Source organism: Stegodyphus dumicola, chromosome 12 (genome assembly GCF_044657685.1).
Source record: "Stegodyphus dumicola isolate Sdum_Otavi_A_Nest chromosome 12, ASM4465768v1".
In the NCBI taxonomy this organism is placed as follows: Eukaryota; Metazoa; Arthropoda; class Arachnida; order Araneae; family Eresidae; genus Stegodyphus; species Stegodyphus dumicola.
Window position 1 is genome coordinate 98543388 of NC_140779.1, and position 13832 is coordinate 98557219.

General features: G+C 33.0%; 1 protein-coding gene across 4 annotated transcripts in view; it reads right to left on the reverse strand.

Moving 5' to 3' along the window:
* LOC118185358 (LIM/homeobox protein LMX-1.2-like) overlaps window positions 1-13832 on the reverse strand; it is a 262041-nt gene that overhangs the window by 51967 nt on the left and 196242 nt on the right. The gene's annotated exons all lie outside the window — the stretch shown is intronic.

Here is a 13832-nt window from a genome sequence, read left to right on the forward strand (position 1 = left end):
ATACTAGTGCCTGATACTGAATGGTCAAAGGGGATTAAATATAGCTACTTCATGAATGAGGTAAATCCAACTTGTAATGAAGTGGTTTTTTTCTGATGTTAAAGCCGAATTAAATGTACATGTTTATTTTGAGGTCAAATGTAGTAGTTCTCATTCAGGTGTTGGGTTACAATTGAGAGTTTATCACAAACGGAAAATTAAAAATCTGCAAGGTTTCCCTTTTCAGCCTGGCTAGATATATAATTAATATTAAACTTAGGAATGTATGTTCCATTTTTCAGAAAATTATACATTCTTTATTTGTAGGTGTATAATTAAGTTTATTTCTCAGTATTATGTTGATTATATACATATTTTTTTTTACTGGCCTCAATATAGTTCTTGTTATATTATCCTTGGTACTTAGCCCAGTGTTGATGTAAAATGTATTAATGCTAATAACTGTTAATTAGGTTACTTCGAAAACTTGCGGTGGTAGCTACCGGGAATTGGAGTTCTGAAAACCCCCGTCCCCCGGGGAGAAAAGGAGTTGTGATGTTACAGCTACTAGCACCCCCCGCGGGCACAGGTGCTGAATTATAACTTCCTGTTTGGTTCGCGGACGGAATGGACCATACCTGCAAAAAGCAGGACTGCAGAAAAAACCCCCTGGGAGTTTCCGGACACAAGGAACTAATTATGTTTCTCTTCGCAGATAACAAAACGAGTGAAATCTTTGTGTAAGAGTTCTTCATGTGATTTTGAGGTGACAGGACGCATCTTTTACGTTCTAAATCACGCCAGTGGTTTCTGTAGAACAATAGCTTTTTTTTATGCTGTAACTAGAATAAAAAGGACGTTTTTGCGTCCAATCTGCGTTAGCGGATATTGTATGATTTAGGCTGTAATGATCAGTTTATTTTTATGTTTTAATCAAGAAATCTATTTTAGTTTATCAAATAAATAAGTTAAAAGACAACCTGTCTCTCTTTCACCCGACACGGGTGTCCTGACGTTACACTACTTTGATTCTCTTGAGAACTGTATTATGCGACGTTGAGTTATTCTCGCCATTTAGGCTTGTGACGCCGACTTTCGCTGACAACCAAATTGTGCGTTTCATTGTTTGCGTAACCGTTGAACTAACTTGCGTTTACACAGTTTTTACTTAGTTAAGTCAATTTCAATACTTTTGATTTAAGCCATAAATGCTGGATATTCTGCAAACACGAGTGATGCGTTCTGTTAACCTTTTACTGCAGTTCAATCAAAGAGTCCTTGACACCCTTTCTTAGCCTCTGTCATACTTTAAAATACATACCGATAATTCACTAAGTCTTAAGAAGTTTCGGACATTTGATGCTAGCAAAGGAGAAGAAACTTATAGTATAATTGGAAGCACATCTGATTGGCAATCGGTGTATGCAGAGTTCAAATCCCTGCGAGAACATCAGGATTTTCCTCACTCCTGCCCAGAAAAATATATACAATCACTCTACCAGTGTCGCAGGAACTAAAATATGGTGAAGAATAATTTGTCACCACTTTTATTTGGCGACTGAGTCGTCCTTTATTTGGTGGAGAATGTAAGTAGTTTTTTTTTTTTTTTTTTTTTTTTTTTTTTTTTTTTTTTTTTTTTTTTTTGCTTCTTAGCGTATGCCTTTATGGCCTAACTGGTGTAACAACGTTTAGTTAATGAACTCTTGGCACTTTGTTTTCTTGCTGAGGAGTCAGTAACAACCTCGTACAGACTTTCGGAATTTACGTCTTCTCAGTTGGAGTCGAGCAGTGCAGGATCAACTTTGCGAGCCCCAGAGGGACCAAATAGGGGTAATATAATTATTAACTATTAAGAGTAAGTAAAAAAATAAATTAACTTTTAAGTTAAATAATTAACTATTATTGCTAACAAAATTATTAAGCATGATTAATAAACAATTAGCGGATGGACTGTGGTGTGAGATGTCACTTGTGGGTGGCGCGGCACTGAATCATGTCGCTATTTTCTTATTTTTGGTGTATCCTCTCTTAATATGAAATTAATGTATTCAATGACATCAGACTGTTATGTTTCCATCGATTGAGTCTTTCAGCAAACGTGAACGTACCACATTGGCAATACGTCCAGGATAGCAGTCGGAAGGTCCAAAGTTTGATCTCGGCAAGGACATTGGTGGTTTTACCTCATTCCTGCCCCAATATATACCCAGTGGCTCTACAAATCCATGCACGCTGTTAGATAAATATACTTCCGATCGATAATCCTTAAACAAAATGCACGTGCTTTAGTTGTAGAATAATTTCTATGGATTTTCCTGTAATGAAAGCTAATCATAGATTTTGATTTAAATATCAGTTTCTTTCAACGACAGTATAGGTTATATGCGCAGCCAATATTCCATTCGCACCCAGCTTCATACTCTTTGTAGACATAATGAATAGCAAGAAATTATTGCTAACAAAATTATTAACTTGTACCACTACTGGCCTTTTATCACTGAAAGCTGTCAACCGAGAAAAAAATATGTAATATACTTATGTGAATTAAAGATGACAGCTGCATCATTTATCCGCACTATATCTTACTTACATGCATCTGACAAAAGCATTTACTAATTAGCATGCTTAAGATAAGATATATTTGCCTAAATCAAAAATAAAAAGGATATACTCGTATATGTATAAGCTTAATATACTTAATTAATTCATATACTTACATCGTAGTTAATAAATGATAATTCATTTGTCTAAATCATAAAATGCTCTTTTTATGTTAAGCCCCAAAATATGCATGGAATGAGAAATTCTCAACATACTTGCCTAAATCATACATAGCAAGAGAAATAACTAGCATAGTTATGAAACCTAGACAGATTTATCTAAACAAAACATAAGATAAATAGGGGAATTAAATATTTATGTAAGTAATATAATCTTTATTATACTAGCCTAAAGCAAGTAGTTTTCTAACATACTCGCCTAATCGCATAGAAAAACATCAAATACGTGCATACACATCCTATATAAGTCGGTCGAGATTGGAAAGGGCCGAAGCAATGAAGTGATACCCAAGAAACACGTACTTCAGAAGCCATGTGACTTCTCTGACAGAAGCTTTTTAGGATCAACTAAATTTACGGAAGCATTTCAGACCCGGCAATCAAATAAATAAAACAGAACAGTGGTGGTCTCTGTCAAAAAAGAAGGAAAAAAATGAAGGGGGAAAAAAAAGGAGATAAAAAACTGGAAAAATTCGAAGCCGGGATTGTCCACCTCCCCTCTCATAAGAAACTTTTCACACAGGAGGCACTAACTATATCCCGTTTAGCATCTCAAACGATGAAATGGGAAGGTGACTGTGGCACGTCCTGCCCCCTTTCCATACTCGCTCCCATCCCATTCCGGCTTTAGGAACAGTGGAGGTTGTAGTCAAACTAAGAGAGGGGTGAGGAGAGGCAGAAACGAACAGCGAGAGCTGTTCGGAGATGGGGGAGGGAGGGAATGAAGCAGGAAAAGCCCGAGCTTCTCTACCCTGCCTTTCCCTCATAAATCCCTGGGTTGGAAAATTGTTCGCATTCCTGAGATACTTTCTCTTCCATTCAGAGAGTTGGGCACAGAGCAGCTCCGCAGAGAATCCCCTCCCCCTCTGCGTTTCAGGAAATCCAATATCAAGACACCAGCAGCAGACGATATTGCAGCGTCAAGTCGGCTGTGGGGGGTGGAAAAAGGGGGAAGGATTCGGCGCAACCGGCGAATAGGGAGTAGGCTCTTTCGTTGTGGGGAAGGGGGAGAAGTCAAAGAGAAGGGGGAGGGTTAAACCTAGAGGGCAAACGGTCCGCACTTGGCATTCATCCCCATTGAAGTTGTCATTGCTCGCCAAGGGAAGACGCCATCAATTTCAATTAACGAGCGATCCGGTACTGCATGCGCTTTTGGCGACGTTTTTCTGTCGCCAAAAATCTCGCACAATAAAATCGCGAGAGACGTTTAGTTTTACAATATTATTAAAGGGCAAGGGAATCGTTCTATTAATTTCTTTGTTATTGCGGTCGACCGTTTGAGGTTAATTTCGTCTTGGTTATAAACCCCGATTAAAAGGTATTACGTGGCTAATACGAGTTAAGGATTGCGAACCGCAAATGAGTCCTTGTTTTGATAAGAGAGAGCGATACGAAGGCAATATGTAGACCCCTATTCACATTTCCCTCTTTCTTTTTTCCCCCTTCCAATCTTGTTCGCTTTGAAAATAAATCAATTTATTAAAAATTGTTTTTGAAAGAAATTCTTTATGTTTGAAGGGCAATTATTACTTAATTTGTTTCAGTTTAGGAAAGAAACCGTTACGGAGCCGCTTAAAATTAAATTAGATACATAACCTCTGCGTCATTACAGAAAACCTATTTTGTTTAATACAGTCGCTACTAGTGTTTAGTATTTATTACACATAAGTTATGCTGTGATCCTTTTATCCAAAGCCGGCGTCACAACTATGTGCTATGGATTTTCACCTATTTAGGATAACTATTTGCGCTAATTTGTGCACCAAAGAGGTTAGATATCTTATATAACAGTAAAATACATGCAAGACATTCTTGGTTTCAAGTTAAAGACCAGAGAAATTAACTCATAAATGCTGCGGTCTCAAACTGGCCGAATTCTCGACGTGAAAGCCAGAACAATTTTTAAAACAAAATTTAAAAGCAATTTTAACAAAATAAAACAAAAGAAAAATCCGAAAGGTTTCAGAATTAAACGATCATCGAAAAGGGTTTGTTAAGGTTTTTTATGCTCTCGGCTGAGCTCGCTATCTACTAGGTTACTATTGCACTCAGTCCTGTAAACCCAATTTCTTTTGTCTTTGAAGTTTTATTATTAAGCATCTTTTTCTTCATCCTTAGACGACACATACTGTTAACAACAAAATGACAAAATTTTTAAAGGCTGCGTAGCAACACAAGTTTAGAATTCCCAGTGCTAATTAAGTATTGGCATACATTTATATATTTTTTGTCTTTTCTCAATTTATCATATCAATATTCAATTTTCTTATTAAAATGACTACCAAAAAGTATTCTGTCTTTTTATTATTAACTTTTCAAACTTTATTATTAAATATTTTATTATTTATTAAATATATTAACTAAACTTTATTTATTAAATATTTCGTTCTTCTCAGTTACGCCCAATAAAATTCAATTCAACAGCAAAATTACAAAATATTTAAAAACAGCATATTTTTAAATTTCAGATAGCGTGTTAGTTATCATACTTTTTATATTCGTCATATTATTTATTTAAAAACTGCCCGGTCGCGCCTCCAGCAGCCTAACGTAGTTGTCATAAAAAGGAAAAGGTATATAATGATTCTAATTAGACATCTCATGATTTTAATACATGTTTATTTAAATTAATCACATTAAAAAGGAGAAAAAATATTTTTAAGAATTTATGTTTGTTGCTTTTAAATTGCTTAATTTATTATTCAGTAACATTCCAGATTAATTATGAAGGAATCTTAGATTTATTGAACGGCAACGCGTGGAAGATAAAGGTATTTTATTTCTGCTCGAGGTAACACATTGTTTTTACAGAGCAAAGTCTGAGCAATTTAAAGACAAATATATTATATATTTATGAATTGCAATAATTTGCGCCCCGGAGATAAAAATGTCATCCCCCCCCCTCCGCACAGTGTTGCCATTTCTCGCTTTCAAAATCGTTGAGTTCATTCATCAAAAATTCACTATAGTTTTACAAAATATAAAATAAATAACAAAACAAATTCAAAATTGAACATTCGAGCTTCCGGGTGCCACATGTTTGGGTGGAAGACTACGTAATAACGTAGATAAATTGATGGCTTAAATAAATCTGACAGCTCTAGGTACCGTCGTTTTCTCACAATTGCAGGAACATGCATATTTGTATGAGGATTCTTCCTTATTTAATTTCTTTAAAAATTATACAGGGCGATAAGATTTTGTGAGAAAATTTTTAAAAATGATACATTGTTTATAGTGGACGAAGCGAAATAATGGAAATTTTTCTTATAGTTCGCATAGTTTTTTTTAGGGGGGTTTGCTTATGTTTATTATGGATTGAGAATGAGATTAATTTTAAAAGTATTATTTATTTTAACTTATTTTGCATTATATAAATGTATATGATAAGTTTGCAAGTCCCTATTCCGAATCCGAAATTTAATACTATTATAATTAAAACAATTGACCTTGACTTAAAAAACCATGAAGAAGTTTTCATGGGGGGGGGATATTAAGCGAATTAGACTTCACTATCATTCTGTCCCTCCTGCACTAGGGAATTTTTTAAATGAAAAACGAAAGAGTGTGGAGGGGAAAAAAGAGGAAAGGGGATAGAATAGCTTGTCGATTACATCCCCCAAACCCCTTTTTAATAATAATAATAAAAAAAAAAGTCCTCGGTTGCAGGTGGTAAGGGGAGAAGATTTTTTCCCTAATTCGCAAAGTGCCTGAAATATGCAAGCAGTGAATGAATATGGCATAAAAAAATCATTTATTGTCGTTCCCTATACTAGTGGTCTCAAAACGATTTTATACAATCCGCGAAGACATTTCAATTATGAATTTGTTGCAAATACGATGTTACAAAAATGTCAAGATTTTAATTATCTGAAATCTGAGTTACTTTCATTACCATTAAAAATGAACATACATAGCGCATCAGGAAACCTATAAACGGGGCTGCTAATTAATTTACAGTATGATACAAATCTTATTCAAAGATTTGATGATACAGATTTTATTAACTTTTATTCTACTTGTCAAAAAATCAGATAACGAAATTTTCCCCTAAGAATAATCTCTTTGTTCGGGAATACCTTTATAACTGAGTCATTCTACTATAATTAATCTTAGGAAATAATATTATCAAATAAATTATATATATTTTTATAAACAAATTTTTCGCATCAAACAAGAGCTTCAATGGTCTGTTTCGGCGAAATGCGTAATGGTATTTAGCCTAGTTCGACACTCAGTCATTTTTCGCTTGAAAAGCCTGGCAGAGGGTGCGAGTGGGTTAATTTACCATTTTCCGCTTTGTAATTATTGTATTCTTGCAATTTATGTTTTCATTATAATTTTTGCATTTTATGTTTTGGTATATTTTTTCCGTCAGTCTATTTTTATGTGTATTAACTTTTCATATATATTTTCCCCGTCAATCTATTTTTTATGTGTATTAACTTTTCACATATCACAACGGTCAGATATTTTTTCGTGCATTCGCATGTCTTCCAACATTAATTTTAACGGTTTTTTTCGCGTGTTTACAGTTTTTTTCCAATTTTTCCAGAAAATTTTAAAAAAAAAAAAATTCTTAGTTCATATTTTAGTAATACAGCGTTGAACTATGTCGTGGAGCTACAGCTCCTGGTAACTTTTTAGCAAGATCGCTGCAATGTTTCTACCTACTATTATTTCGTATCTTTTTGCAGCATTATGCGCAAAAAATTTTTGAGACCAAATAGGTCTTACGTCTCATTACTAGTTAGCTCTACAATTTTTATTTCAATTATATATATGTATTTTTATTGTGCGTCGAAGAAAATTTTAATAAATAAGAGAAACAGATTAAGTTGTCATTATTTAATTTTGAAGTTTTATGTTACTTGGAAAGATTTCTCGCAAAAATTAAGAAAGTTTTCGTAATTTTTTTTCAGCTTAAATAAGTTATTTATTGGTTAATTAAATATGTTAGAACTATTTTAAATAAACGCCAATCTGAAAATTTTAATATTTAGCTGTCAATATATTTGAATTAAAAAATCTAAACAACAAGAATGTTTCGCAAAACGAAAATAAAAATTAAGTTTGATTTTTTTCCCTTTGCGATATGATTACTATTGTTTTGCAGGGATTATTTTAATTTTTTAGCAGTCATTTATAATTTTGAAACCCTTTCCTCTAAATTCTTGTTTTCCACATACAACTCTTAGCCAGAATGAGTTTTTAGTATCGTGTTTTACATAAATGAAGTTGAACCAGTATTTAATGGGAAGTTCAGTCACTTCAGTAGAAGGGCTCGGAAGTTCTCAGTACAGCGTGTTCTGACTTCGAACCACGTCTTTGCTTTAAAAGCCTATTTTACTAATTTACTTTTTTATTACGGTCGTAGTCTTACGTGCCCATTAATATTCGCCTATAAGGTTTAATTACGGGCCAATTCGGTTAGTTATTTTTGTACAGCTTCGGTTCAAGTTTAGCTAGTTAGAACTAATTTAGTTCCTTATGATCTAGCTTTATTAACCCAAATGGAGGCTTTCCTGTAAACCCAAGAGCGACTGACTGTATTATTTCTTGAGTGAATACAAGTCTTCTTTGGACTTATAGTTGTAAGAAGACAAGCAAATAATCGTTAGATTGTTCATTAAAGTTCTAGTAGCCAAGGACACGTAAATTTATAATTTATGTTTAAGTTTTGCAAAATACTCAGTAAGCGAAATTAAAAATTTAGTATCCCAAAGGGGCAATTTGCCCAGAAGGGCTATTAATTTTGTTTTGGCATTTTGCATTGATTCACTATAAACAGCGAATCACTTTTTAAATCGTTGCCACCAAATATTAGAGCCCTGTTTAATATTTAAAGAAATTAAATAATGAAGAATCTGCATAAATGTATGTATGGTTCTCGCAACTGTGATAAAATAACGGTACCTAGAGCCATCAAATTTTGAATAACGTGCGTTTCCACCCGAATATGAGCATCTGGAAGCCCAGTTTTTGAATTCGATTTATTATCTATTTCATATTTTGTAAAGCATTTATGAGTTTTTGATTAAGAAACGCAACGATTTCAAAGCGAGCAGTGTCAACACTGTACGGAAAAAAAAAGTATCTCCAGCACGCGAGACTGTGTATCGGAAATTCTAAAGATATGCTCTTTTAAATATTTTGCGATATTGCTGTGGAATTCAATTTTATGGTTTAAGTGCGAAGAACATGATATTTAATAAATAAAGACAACATACAAAACGCTACAAAAACGTTCTTTTGGGCGAAATATAAAATCTGAAAGTGTTCAGATTTTTTTGTCTTTTTAAAAATATTTTTTTTATTTCATAAATAATTAATTTTTTAAATTTGTTTAATAAAATTATGGCTTGTTAATTGTTTTTAGATCATGCGACAATTTGAGGTTAAGACCACGTATGTTACCAGTACCAGTAAATTAGTCAGTATATTTGTAAAAAATAACCTCATACAAGTAAACGCATGTTCAATAATCCCGTCAGAAACTGCTTAATTTAAATTTTAAATCATCCCATTTAAAAATATTCCAATTGTATGTTGTTTTTCATTATTCTAGTCTGTTTTCAACTTTTTTTTTTTGTTTGTTTGTTTTGTTTATGTGTGTGTGGTTTGCATTTTACCTTTCCCCCCCCCTTGCATTTATATATATTTAAAAAATATCAATTTTTAAACTAAATTGTATAATTTTACTGCACTTTTATCCTTATATTATTTTATATAATTTCTTTAGTATATGGAGCTTTGTATAAATAAACAATTAATCGCGAAGTTTATTATTATATTATTTGGAATCAATGGCATCTTAATATCCTCATCAACTGCAGGTGAATATTCCTCCTTGATCATCACTGATCTCCTTTAAAATTATTTCGACCCCAGTGGGGTCAATACCGACTCAGTTTGGAATCTCTAGTTTACACCCAAACATTGAGTGAAAGAATAAAAATCTGAAATAAGAGAGACAGGGCGATGAGTGCTAGAATATGAATGCAGGAATAGCGAGTACGAGAATGATTACGAAAGTTTATTTCTTGTAACCAGAGATCCCAAGAAATATTTAATCGGACACGAAGGGTATCGGTATCGGAAAGCGTCTAAAAATTTTTTTTATTACATTTATTTACCTGATTTCCATTTGCTGAACGAACCTTTTTGTCCCATCCTTGCGTACAGAGAGTTCAAACGGTCTCTCAGTACGCATGGGTATTTGTTCAAACAAAATTAAGAACATCCTGATATAATCAATGAACCTTTTGGTCCCATCCAGTTACCTAGCCATTCACTTAAAGTTATTTTATATTTCTACAGTGAACTTCCAAAAGCATAAAAAATCAGATATAACAAATTGTATGGATATCTTCGATTGAAACTTTTTTGTATGTTAGGAGTCACATTCAATCCATAAAGGAAACAACCGGTACTTCTACCCCAGTCCCCCCCCCAGTTTTCTGTAACAAAGGATCTTCAATAGACATAGGATAATCTTTGCTTTGTAACCCAAGAATAAAATTTTGCTGCAGCTTGTATCTCGCCTGCAGAAAATGACACATTCTTTTTGAATTCCCAATACATGTTAAAATAAATATTCAGATAATATTAAGAATAAATATTCAGAATTTTAAGAATAAATATCCAGAATAAGTTAAAAGTGAATTCGTCAATATTTGTTAATCATTTTTAGTTTTTTTTTTTTAATTATCACGGTTGTAAAATAATTATTCATAATCATCAACGGGTAATTCCAGGGAAGACTCAGAATTACGATATTTATGCTAAATAATTTTATCTTGTGTAATTAACGTGTAACGAAACTGGAAATGGACAAACGATAAATGAATTAACTGAGTGTAATAATATCTGTTAATCCTAATATGTTAATCTTATAATTCTTAATGTAATGTTAAATTAGATTTATTATTCACTTCTTTTGCTAGATATGACAATGCTAATGCTAATATATTTTTTATTTATTGCTAGATGATCATCCTCCCCCCATTCCTGAACACAAAAAATACACATATATTTATTTAAATAATTTAGTTTATATTTTAATTCGTTTATAAATTAAACAAGAAAAAGTATAGAAAATGTCAATAAATACTAAAACTTGAATAAAAAGAGTTTTTAAAATTCATAAAACTAAATATTTAAAAGCAAATGAAAGGTTGACCTTAATTGCCCATGAGACTAAGAAATTCCGTCTTGGTTGAGAACCTCTAGAACAGGGGTCGCCAAAGTGGTCTATATAGACACCTAGGGGTCTATTTAACAACAATAGGGGTCTATCTGACCCAAGGGGTCGAATGGGGGTCTATTGGGACTCAAAGGAAAAACAGTTCTTAATACGCAAATGACACATATCTAACTGCGTACGTAAAAATTTAAAATATTTTTATAATTGACTTAATATTATATTCTTTATAGAAAATAAAATAATAAATCAGAAAACAATCTGCCCCTTTTTTCCTTCTTTAAATTTATTTAGATCTTCATTGCTACGTAAGGATCATAAGTATTTTTCAAATCTGCAACAATTAAAAATAAAAGAAGAAGACTTGGAAATATATACAAATCATCTTCAAAAATTAAGCGACGATTTTAAACTGCGCTTTGTTGATTTGGAAAACATCGACATCCCTGATTGGATTATTGCGCCATTTTCGGCGCAAATTGATAACGTCGACATCAGCATACAAGATGAGCTTGCTAAACTATTGTCCGATCTTGAAGCAAAAACGCTTATTAAAAATTTGACAATACATAAATTTTGGACTAATATAAATACAAAGCAAAAATATGTGAAACTTTACGAAATGGCTCACCCATTTATGCTGGCGTTTCCAAGTTCGTATATGGTTGAAGCCGGTTTCAGTCACGTTAATTCAATTTTAACTAAAAACAGAAATAAATTAAATGTGGAGCTTCGAGGGATTTACGGTTAAAATTGACTAATTTCGAACCCAATATAGCGAACCTTGCCAAGAAACACCAGGCACACTCATCTCATTAAGAAGTAAAAAATCTGTAGCTACTTTACTTACTGTTTCTGATTTATTAAATATTTAGACTAATATATAGTTTTATTTTAATTACCTGAAAATTACCTTTGTGGGGGTCTATGGAGATTTCGAAAAATTATATAGGGGGCGATGATCAAAAAAGTTTGGCGACCCCTGCTCTAGAATGTAGTAAGCCACCTGTTACAGCGAACCAAACCTTCTGGTCCCTTGAAATCCGTTATTGAGGTATTCAACTGTACTATAGCATTCTTGGTCACATGGGACTAAAATTATAATCGTGCAGCTGCAAACAATGCTTGATTTTAAATCAAAAGTCCTCACAAAGAAATAAATATAAAGGAACTAAACATATTTCTTATATATATCAGTTCTCTGCTACGTTATTCTTATTACATCTGTTGGTCCTTTAAATGCTATGAATTCTAATACAATTCATATATTAATTCTAATATAATTCATATATGAAAGGCTGCGAAACTAGAAAATTATTTTTAGATCCTAGTTCATTTTATTAAAATCGTATAATCTGGAAAGATTTTTTTTTACACGTGTTATTTTAGATATACTTATAAAGGTTGTTCCAGTAAGTGTATGTGTGATTATGGCAAAGCATCGAGGGCTATCTGCTAAAGGGAGGGATGCCTTCGTGGAGGACTTTCTAAGGGAAACTGGCTCGTATACACGTTACACATGGGGAAAACCACGAAAACGCCCATGCAGCCAGCCCGTTCGCGGGATTCGAACCTCGGACCGAACTACCAGTGTTCAGCGACTTTACCGCTCGGCCGCTGGTGGGCGTTGTTCCAGTAAGAGTGGAAGAGTAGTATGATTTTTTTTTCAAAAGAAATGGCAACAATGTTTAAAATGTTACCTCTGCCAATAAATTTTATTTGGGTTCAGTATGCACTAACAGCTCATCAGGGCTAAATACATGTTTCAAGAACGTTTAATTTTGATCCAAAAATTATCTTCTCATATGAAGTTCATTGCTGCTTGAATGGATGTTACGGGGACTCTTGATATCCCCAAATTGATAAAATTACCGATTTTCCAATTTTTTGCAAAAAAGTGTGCTTTGAGTGGTTCGAGTTCAATGCACATTTTAATATATCTCTTTCTTCGCTACTATTATTACAGAAAATTAGTGCTTCAGAGAAGTTTAATATTGAAATTCAGGTTATTACCTTGATATCGACATTGATTTTGATTACATTCGTGGACAGTGGAAATTTTGGAAAGGAGAGAGCTGATGCAAAGCTAACCACGAAACATCACATTGATTTAAATCTCCATGCTCTTATTTCTCATTGGAAGCGCTTTTACAGAAAAGATGTTATCTGTATTTGAAACAGAAAATATGTTCCTCGGCAAAAGCACAATGGACCAAAGAGTTTACTCCTACAGTGTTTCACAGGATAAAAGTTGACCATGTTAAATTAACTCAATTTTTGACTGGACATGGCAATTTTAAAAGCTCTTTAAAGGGATTTGGACTTGCTTCAAGCTACTGAATCGGCGGTGAGGATGTTAAGCACATGCACATTCTTCTTGAGTGCGTTCATCATGTCTAACAGAGGAAGATACTTCAGGCAACTTTGAAGCACATGCCTGTTTCTTGGCCACCAATTGTTTCTGAACGTTTTCGAATAATAAAGAGACAATTTCTGCTTTTCGAAATTTTATTCTCAATTTAAATTATTAAGTTATTGTTATTTATTACTTTTTACTTAATTTTATTTTTCTTTTACTTATTTCCTTTCTTTCTTTAATATTTTAATTTATTTATTGTTTTTAATAATTTTTACCCATTTGCCATCTACTGTACGTTTGTTTATTTTGTTAGTGGTGTAACTTACTTGTGTAAGCCTTGTGGTATACTTTGGAAAACACAAAGGGTTAAAGTTAGAGTTCTCACAAAAAAAAAAAAAAAAAAAAAAAAAAAAAAAAAAAATCAGATTTTAAATTACGTCCAAAGGGGCATTTTTAACGTTTTATATGTTACCTTTATTTATTAAATATCATGTTCTTCGCACTTAAACCA